General features: G+C 36.7%; 1 protein-coding gene across 2 annotated transcripts in view; it reads left to right on the top strand.

Moving 5' to 3' along the window:
• Window positions 1-12,440, top strand: part of LOC105473658 (MNAT1 component of CDK activating kinase) — a 244,838-nt gene that overhangs the window by 51,440 nt on the left and 180,958 nt on the right. The window lies entirely within an intron of this gene.

Below are 12,440 nucleotides of genomic sequence, written 5' to 3'. Positions count from 1 at the left end.
TTTGATAATATAAGCCCAGGTAATAGCTCTAACCTTACTTGAGGTTTTCTTCTTCATTCTGAGATCTGATTACGTAGATATTTGTATTCTTGGTCCAGGTTTCTTTTTTTTTTTTTTTTTGTAAATTCTGTTGGCTACACGTAAATAATTAAATCACTAAGCTGGTGTTTATTAATGGAGTTAGTAAACTTACCCTCCCGTATTCTGGAACTTCTGCTCATATATTTTCTGTAAGTCTTTTCTATAATAGCTCAAGAACTCTTAGCATCAGAAGTAATGCTTAGCATTTGAGATTAAAAAAATTTTTTTCTAGATGTAATTGTTTTTAGTTTTACTTTTAAATAAAGAGCAAAATATATACATATTTTTTGAGATAGGGTCTCACTCTGTCACCCAGGGTGGAGTGCAGTGGCGCAATCACAGCTAACTGCAGCTCCGACCTCCTGGGCTCAAGCGATCCTTGCACTTCAGCCTCCCAAGTAGCTGGGACTACAGGCCACTGTGCCCAGCTAATTTACTTTTATTTTTTATTTTATTTATTTATTTTGAGACGGAGTCTTGCTCTGTCGCCCAAGCTGGAGTGCAGTGACACGATCTCAGCTCACTGCAACCTCCGCCTCCTGGTTCAAGCCATTCTCCTGCCTCAGCCTCCCTAGTAGCTGGGATTACAGGTATGTGCCACCACGCCTGGCTAAGTTTTTTTTTGTATTTTTAATAGAGGCGAGGTTTTGCCATGTTGGCCAGGCTGGTCTCAAACTCCTGACCTCAGGTGATCCACCCGCCTCTGCCTCCCAAAGTGCTGGGATTACAGGCATGAGCCACCACGCCCAGCCACCCAGCTAACTAAAAACATTTTTTTTAAAAAAATAGGGATGAGGGTCTTGCTATGTTGCTCAGGCTGGTCTTGAACTCCTGGACTTAAATGATCCTCCTGCTGTGGCCTTCCAAAGTGTTGGGATTATAGATGTGAGCCACCACACCAGGGTGAGCATATTCCTGCCCTCCCCCCACCGCAAGACAGAGTCTTGCTCTGTCACCCAGGCTGGAGTGCAGTGGCGTGATCTCAGCTCACTGCAACCTCCGCCTCCCGGGTTCAAGCAGGTCGCCTGCCTCAGCCTCCCAGGATTACAGGCACCTGCCACTCTGCCTGGCTAATTTTTGTATTTTTAGTAGAGATGGGTTTTCTACATGTTGGCCAGGCTGGTCTCGAACTCCTGACTTTGTGATCCACCCACCTCAGCTTCCCAAAGTGCTGGGATTACAGGCATGAGCCACCACGCCAGGCAACGAAAATATTCTTTTTACAGTTAGTTTCTGGACAGTGTAAGAATTCTTTGGTCAGGTGGAAAGGACTTGATAAATGTGTAGCTATAGCTAACACCTTTTTTTTTTTTGAGACCGAGTCTCAACTCTGTTGACTAGACTGGAGTACAGTGGTGTGATCTCAGCTCACTGCAACCTCTGGCTCCCAAGTTCAAGCAATTCTTGTGTCTCAGCCTCTGAGTAGCTGGGACTACAGGTGTGTATCACCACACCCAGATAATTTTTGTATTTTTAGTAGAGATGGGATTTCACTATGTTGGACAGGCTGGTCTCAAACCCCTGACCTCAGGTGATCCTCCTGCCTTGGCCTCCCAAAGTGCTGGGATTACAGGTGTGAGCCACCACGCCCAACCAGCTAGCACTCCTTGAACATTTACTGTGTAATCGGGAACTGATTTAAGTTCTTTTATATGTAGTAACTCATTTAATTAAGTTGATTGTTGGGTGGCCATTTGATTTGTTAAAAGGTTTCCATTTCCCCCTCTTTATCAGTGTAATTAAAAAATGTCCTTACTAATCAGAAAAATAAAAATATTACAAATATGACTTAGGTTTTGAAACAATCTGGGGAATGGGTGTCAAACTTGTCTGTTATTTTATTAATTGATTTTCCCTAGTGTTTATTAGGGATTTAAAATGATTAATTGAAAATATTAGCAAATGTTGAGCAAACATTGATATACTTTGCTTTCAAGAAAACAAAAATGAGAACATTGTATTTTTAGAACTATTTCACCTTGAGTTAAGCATTCCTTGTCATAAAACAAATACAGTTCTTGCCTTAATAGCCCCACATATGGATTTCTGGAATTTTCCGTTGTTGAGGTAAGAGATGATAGTTTATTCTCATACATCTGCTTTGTATAGCTTATATAATCAATCTATAATTATTTGCTAGTATCAACTGTTTTTGAATTCATTCACAAGAATGTATATTCTTGTACTCATCAAACATTTGAGGGTTCAGCTTTGCATTTGACAAGGCACCTGACATAGTACTGAGAGGGTAGCCAACTGTTTAGCTTAAATATTTGAGGAGCTAATGAATAGAAATAACATCTTGACTAGTTGTTATTTTTATTCTATTTAAAAGGTCATAATAATGGATGCTTGATAAATGTAGACCTAGAAGAAATAGCTAAAAAGTGGATTATATATATTTTTTAATGGCCTCTTAAAAATAGTAGAAAAGTACAAACTCTGTTGTGGCTATGAAGAGTGAAATAAAGAAAATAAACCCAGTGTTAAACTCCAAGAAATAGAAACAAAATGTAATTAAGAAAAATTGAATAAAATAAATAATAGAAAAGTAGAAATTAGTAAATTGGAAAAAACACAAAAGTTATGAAATTCGAGGTCCTTTTAGTGATTTTTTAAAAGGGCCTTTATACAACTTAGACAAACGTGTAGCATATCTAATCAAGAGAAAGAGGTAGAAAAGCAAACTAAGAAATGAAGAGAGAGCTAGAACAATAGAAACAGTGGAAAATCTAAAAAATATTTTACTCAGTACTAATAAATGAGAAAATCTTAATGGCTTGGGTAGTTTGGGGAACACTTAAATTATGATTGCATTCCTTTGAGTTCATTTGTTCATTATAAGTAATCTTTTATTGGTCACATGTAACAGTGGTTCTCAGACTTTTTGGTGTTAGTAACTTTTGTAATTTTAGAAGTTATTGATGACCCTCAAGACCTCTTATTTATGAAAGTTATATCTGTTAACATTTATAATATTAGGAATTAAAATTCAGAAACTTTGAAATCTTCATTTATTCATCAAAAATTATAAACCTATTACATGTTACCACAAACAATATATTTTTATGAAACATAACTATATTTTCCAAAACAAAAAAATTTTATGAGATGAGTAGCATTGTTTTACATTTTTGCAAATCTTTTTAAAATGGTTGGCTTAAGAGAAGAAAACTAGATTCTCACACTGCTTCTGTGTTGAGTCTGTTGTATGTTTTGGTTGAAATAAATGAAGACTATCTGGCATCTATAGATACCGATTTGGAAAAGGGAGAAACATTTTAATAGTAGCCTTTTCAGGTAATTGCTGACATTCTTTTTGGACATACTTAGGTACATGTATTTTTAGCTCCTTTGAATCACGGTGGAAGTAAAGACATGCCTTATTTAGTGCAGGACCTGCATTAATGGAAATCAGAGTATTAGTTGAATTTGCCCTTCCTTTCCCCAAGGTAGAATTGTAAAGGTCTCTATGGAGATGCTAGCTTGGTTTAGTGGGACATCATTCTTTCAAGTCTCCAAAGTCCTGAATGCTCCTGTGGCCATGGTACTTTCCCTTATTACTCATATACAAACATACCTCAGAGATATTGCTGGTTTGGTTTCTGACCACCACAGTAAAGCAAATGTCATAATGAAACAAATAGCACAATAAAGCGAGTAGCACAATAAAGTGTGTCACACAAACTTTTTGGTTTCTTAGTGCGTATAAAAGTTATGTTTACACTATACTGTAGTATATTAAGTGTACAATATCAATATGACTCAAAAAAGTGTGCATATCTTAATTAAAATATACTTTACTGCTAAAAATTGCTAACAATCATCTGAGCCTTCGAAAGCGACTAGAATCTTTTTGCTGGTAGAAGGTCTTGCCCAGATGTTGATGGCTTCTGACCGATCAGGATAGTGGTTGCTGAAGGTTGGGGTGGCCTTGGCGATTTCTTAAAATGAGACAATGAAGTTTGTTGCATTTATTGACTCTTCCTTTCACGAAAGATTTCCCTGGAGCACGTGATGCTGTTTGATAACATTTACTTACTGTAAAATTTCTCTCAAAATTGGAATCAATCCCAAACCTTGCCACAGCTTTATCAACTAACTGTATATGCTATTTCTGAATCTCTTGTGGTCATTTCAACAGTGTTCACAGCATCTTCACCAGGAGTAGATTCTATCTCAAGAATCATCCCTAAGAAGCCAAAACTCCTCATTTGTTCAAGTTTGATCACGAGATTGTAGCAATTCAGTCACATCTTCAGGCTCCACTTCTAATTTCTAGTTCTCTTGCTGTTTCTGCCATATCTGCAGTTACTTTCTCTACTGAAGTCAGACCCTAAAAGTCATCTGTGAGGATTGGAATCAACCTATTCCAAATGCCTTTTAATGTTAATATTTTTTACCTTTTCTCCTGAATCACACATGTTCTTAATGGCATCTAGAATGGTGAATCCTTTCCAAAAGGTTTTGAATTTGCTTTGCCCAGATCTATCAGAAGAATCATTGTTTGTAGCAGCTACAGCATTATGACATGTATTACTTTTTTTTTTTTTTTTTTGAGACGGAGTCTCGCTCTGTCACCCGGGCTGGAGTGCAGTGGCCGGATCTCAGCTCACTGCAAGCTCCGCCTCCCGAGTTCACGCCATTCTCCTGCCTCAGCCTCCCAAGTAGCTGGGACTACAGGCGCCCGCCACCTCGCCCGGCTAGCTTTTTGTATTTTTTTAGTAGAGACGGGGTTTCACCGTGTTAGCCAGGATGGTCTCGATCTCCTGACCTTGTGATCCGCCCGTCTCAGCCTCCCAAAGTGCTGGGATTACAGGCTTGAGCCACCGCGCCCGGCGACATGTATTACTTAAATAACAAGACTTCAATGTCAAAATTACTCCTTGACCCATGGGCTTTTGAATGGATGTCACTCTTTAGCAGGCATGAAAACAACATTCATGTCCTTGCACATATCCATCAGAGGTCTTAGGTGACCAGTTTCATTGTCAATGAGCAGTAACATTTTGGAAGGAATCTTTTTCTGAGCAATAGGTCTCAACAGTGGGTTCAAATATTAAGCAAACCATGCTGTAAATAGATGTGCCATCATTCAGGCTTTATTCTTCCATTTTTTAGAACACAGGCAGTATAGATTTAGCATAATATTTAAGGGCTTTATGATTTTCCAAAATGACAAATGAGCATTGATTTCAATTTAGTCTTCAGCTGCACTAGCTCCTGAAAAGACAGCCTTGCCTTTGAAGCTTTGAAACCAGGCATTGGCTTCTGCTCTGTATCTATGGAAGTCCTAGACGGCATCTTCCAATAGAAGGATGTTTCATCTACATTGAAAAGTCTGTTTTTCAGTGTAGCCACCTTCATCATTATCTTAGATAGATCTTAGGGATAACTTGCTGAAGCCTCCATATCAGCACTTGCTGCTTCACCGTGCACTTTTATGTTATGGAAACAGCATCTTTCCTTGAATTTCATGAACCAACCTCTGCTAGCTTCAGACTTTTCTTCTGCAACTTCCTCACCTTTCTCAGCCTTCACAGGATTGAAGAGAGTTAGGGGTTAGAATCTGGATTAGGTTTTGGTTTAAGGGAATGTTGTGGCTGGTTTGATCTTTTATCTAGACCACTGAAACCTTCTCTGTATGAATGATAAGACTGTTTTGCTTTCTTTCTTAACATTGTGTGTTCATTGGCACAGTGCTTTTAATTTCCTTCAAGGACTTTTCCTTTGCATTCATGACTTGGCTAACTGGTGCAGTTGGCCTAGCTTTTGGGCTGTCTCAGCTTATGACACACCCTCTTCAGGAAGCTTGGTCATTTCTGTCTTTTGATTTAAAGTGAGAAACCTGTGACTGTTTTTTTTTTTTTTTCCACTTGAACACCTAAGAGTTCATTGTAGGGTTATTAATTGGCCTAATTTAAATATTGTTGTGTCTCAAGGACTGGGGGTCTGAGAAGAGGGAGAGAGATGGAGGAACAGTCAGTTGGTGAAGCACTTCGAGTACATACAACATTTATTGAGTTTGCTGTCTTTATATGGGTGCTTTTCATGGTGCCCTGAAACAATTAAAATGGTAACACGAAAGATCACTGATCACATAACACCATGACAGATATAACTGTAGTGAAAATGTTTGAAATATTGTGAGAATTACCAAAATGTGAAACAGAGACATGAAGTAAGCACATGCTGTTGGAAAATGGTGCTGATAGACTCATTCCATGATAGTGTTGCCACAAATCTTCAATTTGTAAAAAATGAAATATCTGCAAAGCCCAGTAAGGCAATTCGCAATAAAATGAGGCATGCCTGTAATTGTCAGTTCTCCCAGTCTGCAGTATTATTTCTGAAGCCCTTCATAAAGTCAGACAGACTTTTCCCTCCCAATTTCTAAGTTATGTTTTACCTTGTTTCCTCAACCGTATCCCTGAAGGGGCTTTGAGCCTCTAATGTCTTAAATCTTAACATCCAGCACCATCACATGCACACCCTTTTTAGCTATTCCAGGATAAAACTATTCATCAGTGGCAGAAATAATGACTACAGAAGAGTAGTCCACATATTTCAGAAAATGTTCTTGGCTTAGAGCATTTGGAGTATGATGTGTTATTAACATATGCTGACTAGGAGTATGTAGTATAATTTGTTGAGCTGTTGCTCATTGGCTGAAAGCTTATGATAGTATTCAAAGTATGCTTTTGTAATAGAGTTACTTGTTTCTTTTTCTTTTTTTTTTCTGTTTTCACCATAGTATATGAATGTTTATGCACAAAGTTGGTGTATCTGCCACAGACAGAAGAATATTGGTTTTGAGTATGTTGAGTTTGAGGTAACTTGTGGTATATCAAAGAGTAATTGTGCAGTAGGCAGTGTGTAATAGGAATTTAGGAGAGATTTTTAGGCTAGAAATAGATACTTAGGATGATTATTTTCATAGGTCATTGTAAAAATTGTAAGAATAAGATTGAAGGATAAAATGTAGAGTATGAAGAGGACTGTGACAGGAAAATAAATCCTGGGACCCCCAAATCACTAAGCTAAAGGGAAAAGTCAAGCTGGAAACTGCTTAGTGCAAACCTGCCTCCCATGCTATTGAAAGTCATTCCTCTGGTGCTCCTCTGAGACAAATGAATCTCTGATTGCTTCCTCTGCCCTATTGTTTATGTAAAAATGCAGATTCACTGAGCCAGACTAAATTGTGTATTCAGTGGAAGGCTGATGAAGGACTCAAAAGAATCCAACCTTTTGTCTCTCATCTACTTCTAACCTGGAAGCCCCCACTTCGACTTGTCCCACTTTATTGGACTGAATCGATGTACATCTTACACATATTATTAATATAAAATCTATATCATGATTATCAATATAAAATGTATAAAAGCAAGCTGAACTTGACCACTTGGGAACATGTCATCAGGACCTCCTGAGGGTGTGTCCTTAACTTTGGCAAAATAAACTTCCTAAATTGACTGAGTCCTGTCTCAGGTATATGGGATTCACAGGATAATGGTGAATTTTTACTAGCTATATGATTTTAAGCCAGTTATTCGACTTCTCCATGCCTAGTGCCCTCATCTATGTAGTAAGGAAAATAATACCTACATTGCAAAAACCCTAATGAATGTTATTTTCTTTCTATGTTCCTTCATATATTTCCAACCTCTTTCTAGAAAATATAGTATTATTCCATAAAGGATTTAAATTTGGCTTAGGAGTTTTCTGGCAAAGGGGCAAAAAGGAAAACTGGATAGATTCCGTGGTCCTTGCTGTCTGTCAGGAGGATACAAACCCTTTTTTTTGAAAGTGTGTTTTTCTGGCACAGCTTTATTTAATTATTAACTCTTTCCTTTTCCCTTGCGTACAAATATTTGTTTTTACACAGCTCTGTTTTTCTGACTCAGAATGGACTTAAATATACTATTTGAATTTGTACCTTATATTATTTGCTTGTTAGTTGAAAATTGCTATGCTAAATGATAATAGCCAACAGAAGATTGATTAGACATTAATTTTGAGTTCTAAGATAATGAAAAAATGGGTAAACATGCTTTTTAAAATTTTGAGGGCAACATCTTTTCTTCTGAAAGTCCACTGTCTCTTCATAATGTTTTAATACCTGCTCCTAGGCCATCACTTCTCTACCTGTGGATGAATTATTTTGCTTCATATTCCAAAAGCACTTTGTTGAGGAGGTAGGTTATGAATTTTTTCTCAGGATTTGAAGTACATAGATTCTGAATTCCCTTTTAGGTATCAAGTGATTCATAGCAATTTAGCCTAAAGGTATGAAAGGACTGATGAGGAAATTTAACAGCAAATATTTCAAAGTTTAAATTGAGTATGTCACATAAGTAAATGTAACACACTCCTATTTTAGTTGCTGAGATAAATGAGAAATTATTATCGTTGACAAAGTTAACTGGATCCCATGGCTAATTGGCTTGAAATTCATGTATGCCAATAAGTAAGTCTCTACTTTTGTTAAGATTGTATACCCCTTCTATCAAAAGTTATTCATTTTGAGATCATAAGTTTTTAAAAATTACAAATATCTGAGCTTTAAGAAAATCTCAAACCTTTTTAAGGTAAAGATTTCAATTGGTTACTTTCTGGGGACCAAAACTTGTAGAATATTCTTTTTAAATTCCAGTTTATTTCCCACTTGAAAGCTGATATCATCAACTCATGGTGGAGGCTGGGAAGGAGAGAAAAATAAGAAAAGAAAATGTCTAATATTTTGTTCATCTTCTTTGGGCCAGTTTAGTTGAAAACCCTAACCATCACATATAAATAGTTTATTTGGGAAAAATGTATTTTGAGTTCCAAGCAGCTTATTTATAAGCAAACTATTGGAACAAAGTCTATTTGTAAATTGACTGCCTTTTCTAAAATGCACCAGGTGTTATTTTTTTCATGTGTTTTCCATGAATCCTTAAACGCATTTCATTATTGTATGTTGATAATATTTTAATTAACTGGTGATCATTTAGGTCATTTCTACCTCAAATTTCTACAATTCAGTTAGAGCAGAGATTTTTGTCAAATTTAGTTGAATTTAGGTTTCTAATGTTTTAATGTTTAAAGATATGGCACTTAATCAATATATTATTGTATAGACAAGTTAGGCAACATATTTTGGGAGGAAAATTTTCTAAAAATAATATCCTGCTTCTTTCTTATAGAATTTAATACAATGGGCTTAAGGAAGAATTTGTTGTAAAAATAAAATTTTTCTTTAACAATGTTATTACTTGTTTTTCATCTTTGAAGACCGTAGGTTTCTGTTTCGTTTTTAAAAGCCAAGGAGCTAACGAAGAATGGAAAGTGCTGATAAAACTAGGTTACTTCACAGAAAGTCTTAAGTATAGAATTTTTGACAAACTATGAATACTTTTTTAAGTCAGTATGTTTTAATAATATTTGAAATTCTACATGGAATGTAGTTGCTCTTTAAAAATAAAGCGATCAATTGACTAAAATTTTGACGAGAATATTCTTGATAAAATAAAATCTGCTAAAAATAAGTCATTCAGAGAGAAAAAGGATGAGTACCATTCTGACTTTTAAAAACAAAAACCATAAAAATGTTTTTGGAAATGGATAATGACTGAAAATTTGGGCTTCTTCACCAGATTTTTCTGTTTTCTGCAGAATATAAAATTTTATTTGAAAAACTTCCTTGCACTCTTAGAGGCAAAAGATTGCCCATATACTGCTGTGTTGGTTGCTTTGTTGCCAGATAAAATGAGCTAGCAATTATCAACTACTACTTCTTCTTCTTCTTCTTTTTTTTTTTTTTGAAACAGAATCTTGCTCTGTTGCCCAGACTGGAGTTCACTGGCATGACCACAGCACACTGCAGCCTCTACCTCCTGGGCTTGGGTGATCCTCCCATCTCAGCCTCCTGAGTAGCTGGGACTACAAGTGTGTACCACCATGCCTGGCTAAATTTTTTTTTTTTTTTTTTTTGTAGGAACGAGGTTTTGCCATGTTGCCCAGGCCAGTCTCAACTCCTGGGCTCAAGTGATCTGCCTGCCTTGGCCTCCCAAAGTGATGGGATTATACGTGTGAGCCACTGCACACAGCCTACCTCTCCTGTTCTTTATTTTATGTATTTATTTATTTATTTTTGGACATAGGTCTTGCTTTGTCACACAGGCTAGAGTGCAGTGGCCGATCACAGCTGACAGTAACCTTGAACTCCTGGGCTCAAGTGATTTTCCTGCCTCAGCCTCCTGAGTAGCTAGGACTATAGGCATGCACCACCACATCTGGCTGATTTTTTTTTAATTTTTATTTTTTGTAGAGAGAGGGATCTAGCCATGTTGTCTAGGCTAGTCTTATATTCTTGGGCTCAAGCTATCTTCCTGCTTTGCCCTCTCAAAGCGCTGGGATTATAGGCATGAGCAACCATGCCTGGCCTGTTCTTTTTTTAATGATCAGTTTTCATATATATATTTTGTAAATATGTAGAAAAAGATGTGGCCACACAAACACTAAACTCAACAGTAGCATATTAACCGTGGAAAGTGAGATATAGAACACAATGAAGTAGAACTTTGAATTATTTTTCTATATAATTCTGTATTTTATGAGCTTTAAAGAAAAAATATTCTTTTCACAGTTAAAATTAGAAACGGAAAATGTTACATAGGAAAATAAACTGCAATAAAAAATTTTAATACTGTTTAAATTATTATGGCTTAAGGCAGATTATAAAAAGTAGAGATGTACAACTGATTTTGGAAACAAATAATATATTATGTCTAATATACAATATGACTTTTAGATATATTAATGTTCTATATTACCTTGCTGACTAAACGATTGAGTCTAATCTCCAAGACCTTGAGATATATAATGTTATTTATGACTCTATAATTTTGAATATTTTGGATAGCTGCTTGCTTATAAATATCTTTAGTTAGTATAGTTATAAAGTGTGCCTGTTTTCACCTTCCGTGCATGGGTTTAATTTCCTGTAACCACAAGGAGTAGTGGAAATGCACCACTCTGAAACTTCCTAAGTCCAAAGTGGTTTATCTGGGGTTTAGTTGATCTTGCTAATGGCACTATGATCTTTGGAATTTTTCCCTGTTATTTTTTAGTGACACTATTAAGATAGAAATATAGGCCAGGGGTGGTGGCTCATGCCTATAATCCCAGAAACTTGGGAGGTCAAAGCAGGAGAATCACTTGAGCCCAGGAGTTAAGAGACAAGCCTGAGCAACATAGGGAGTCCCAGTCTCTACAAAAAAAATTAAAAAGTTAGCAGAGCGTGATGGCGTGTGCTTGTGATCTCAGCTAATGAGGAGGCTGATGTGGGAAGACTGCCTGAATCTGGGAAGGCAAGGCTACAGAGAGCTGTGGTAACATCACTGCATTCTCAAAAAAGAAAAAATATATATATATATATATGTGTGTGTGTGTGTGTGTGTGTGTGTGTGTATGTATACATATAAAGATCAATGTTAGTATTTTACTAATAATCTTAAAAATTCTTATTTTTCTTATTACTCTTCTTATTTAGCTTATTCTGTAAGTTAAATACATACTCAGGAGAAATCAACTCTTCCCTATTCATTAGAATTTCTCTTTTTCCCTTTGTCTTGTATTCATTTTTTTTGTTCTGTGAAGTTTATTTATTGAGTAATTAGTGTTAGGCACTGGGGATAGAGAACAAGATAGGCAACATTCTGTCCTTAAGAAATATACTGTACTTCCTTGTCTGAGAGACAGAACACAGAAATAAATAAGATGATGTCAGATATTGCTAACAAAAGGAGTAATTAGGACAGTGTGGCCCTAACACATATGGAATTGAGCAAGATTATACCTGGAGGACTACAAATGTTTAAATATTTATCAAAACATTTGAATATTTAAAAGTTGTAAATCAAGCCACATCCTTGGCCCAGCCTGATTTCCTACACAGCATCTTGGGTTGCCAGCAGCCTATACCCTCAAGACCCAGAGGCTAAAGGAACTGCTCTCTCCTCCCATCCATCCTTGTAACCTGCCTGATTGAGTGGTAGTATGGATCTGTTGGGGCAGGGCTGGGATGATTGTGGTGGTACCTAGACCCATCTAAAACAGTATATTGGCAGATCCCGCCAAGTCTCCAGGAATCTGGTTACAGGGAAGTTTGCCTCTCCAGTTCATTGTTTTTTCAACTCAAGTCTTCTAGGAAGTTGTAAGCCCTTCTTAATGTTGCACTACCAGAAAAGGGGATGCAGGTATCTGGGAAACCTGGCTTGCCTGGGTATTCAGTTTGCTTTATTTGGGGCAACGAACTTTAATGGAATAAAGCTTTTATAAGCAGCCACTCTTTCTAGGATTTCTTATTGCAGAAGTTG

This window comes from Macaca nemestrina, chromosome 7 (assembly GCF_043159975.1).
Source record: "Macaca nemestrina isolate mMacNem1 chromosome 7, mMacNem.hap1, whole genome shotgun sequence".
NCBI classification, from domain to species: domain Eukaryota; kingdom Metazoa; phylum Chordata; class Mammalia; order Primates; family Cercopithecidae; genus Macaca; species Macaca nemestrina.
Note: the sequence above shows the minus strand (reverse complement) of the source record. Positions and strands in the feature narration are given on the sequence as shown.